The sequence below is a fragment of the Aureococcus anophagefferens genome (genome assembly GCF_000186865.1).
Source record: "Aureococcus anophagefferens unplaced genomic scaffold AURANscaffold_68, whole genome shotgun sequence".
Lineage (NCBI taxonomy): Eukaryota > Pelagophyceae > Pelagomonadales > Pelagomonadaceae > Aureococcus > Aureococcus anophagefferens.
In genome coordinates, this window is record NW_008705619.1 from 38,755 (window position 1) to 40,666 (window position 1,912).

Below are 1,912 nucleotides of genomic sequence, written 5' to 3' on the forward strand. Positions count from 1 at the left end.
GATCTCATACGACGACGATGGTGTGCTCGGGCTCGTCGCCGTGGACGTTGGTGACGAGAATCGCAGCGGCAGAGATCATTCGGTAGGGCTGCAGTGTATGGGGTCCGCGATCCACGACTTCAACACGTTTTCCGAGGTCACACGACGCTTCCGGACCGAGTATATGACCCACCGGAGGGATGTGGCCAGCGCCTCGCACGTGTGGCGCTCCGGATGCCCGCGGTCAACGCGTCGGGAATGTCGTCGGCGCCGAGCTTCGGCCGCGCGCGCAGTCACGTTTTGGGCCCGCACGCATCGAACCAAGCACGCGGAATCTCTTATACCATCACTAAGGACCCGCACACGCCCCAAACGAGCCAGAAGCAGCGTTTCCGACGAGTCCGCACTCGGGCCTCTGAGAGCGTGGGCCGCCTACCGCTGTCACGCGACCGTTTTGAGCCGCGAAGTCGCCATCACGAACGGTTGGAACGGCTCCGCGCCCTCGTGGGGTACATGCGCCGCGGCCGGGGCCGTTTTTCCTTCGGCTACCGCGGCCTACGCGCCGCTTTGAGGCCCATCGAGGGCTAATCGGGTGTTCACCACCCAAAGGTTTGGGTGTGGATCGGCTCAGCTTGGGCTTTGCGATTCTTGAATCCAATGTTGTGGCCAAAAAAAAGGGCTAGAGAGATAGAGAGATTTCTATCTTCATCTTCAGTGAACAGCGAACTGCATCTTGATGTTGCAGTGCACCTTACCCCACTGCGCTCCTACTGCGTATCCTGCTAGTTTTCCCTTCCCTTCCTTAATTCATTCTAATCCAGTTTCAAGTCTTATAGACAGCGAACTGAAGGAGTGACTGCCAAGCAGGCACAGAGTGCATAGCGCTCTTCTGTGTCTGTGGTGTCTGTCTGGTTAGCGTCACAGCGACGTGCCAGGTAGCACCAGGCTCAGCGAGGTTGCACAGTCGCCGGACAGTGCACCTGCTGGATAGTAGTTTGACTGACGTCATAGCGACGTTAGGAAGCTAGTAAACTATCCTAACTTTCTAGGTGTGGGCCGACGCTCGGCCTCCTGTGAAGCCTCGCTTCATTCTTTTCTCTTCTCTTTACCCGCTTCGCGCTCTTTTCTCTTCGCTTTCGCCTCCGCGCTTGCTTTGAGGGGGAGAGATGACGTCCGAAAGTGGCGAGAAAGAGGCCGCCGAGAGACGCGTTGCAAAGCTAGTCGCGGAAGCGGCGGAAGCTGAGGACAGACGAAATGTCACTCAGAAGGAGCTCAGAGAACAGCTGGATGACACAGTTACATCTGCGCTTGAACGATTTGAGACAAGCTTCAAAGCCAGTATAGCAGAATCACTGGAGAGCGTAAAGAATGGTCTCAGGGATGAGTTTCATAGGTCACTCCCAGACTTCGGTATCATAAAGCAAGAAGCAGCCAATCTTAAGGAACAGGTGCACAACCTTAGTGACGGTCTTAACAGCCTCACAGCCAAGTTTCACGACCATGTGGATGACATAGAGAGTGCTGACCTGAAGAGGGACGCTGCACAAAAGACACACTTGCAGATACTTGAAGCAAAACAGAAGACCGTACTAAGTGACATTAGAGGCAAAGCCTTGAAAATAAAGGGAGAGTCAGTTGACACAGAGGACATAGTCAAAACAGTATTAGCACAGATAGAACCTAGGCTCGTCACGCTAGCATCAGGTCAACAGCAGCTTCCAAGAAGTCACGGACCCGAACTTTCAACAAACGAGTTCTATGGACAGGCGCCCAAGTTTCCTCAGCATCTACTACTAAGTGACCGTACCTCACACATACACGCTGCTATAGAGGAGGGACATTACTTCAAGGTAGGTATAAACCCTGAGCTGCAACTGTCTAAGTTCANACAGCAAAATATCAACTTCTCCCGACTAGCGGACATTGAGAAACC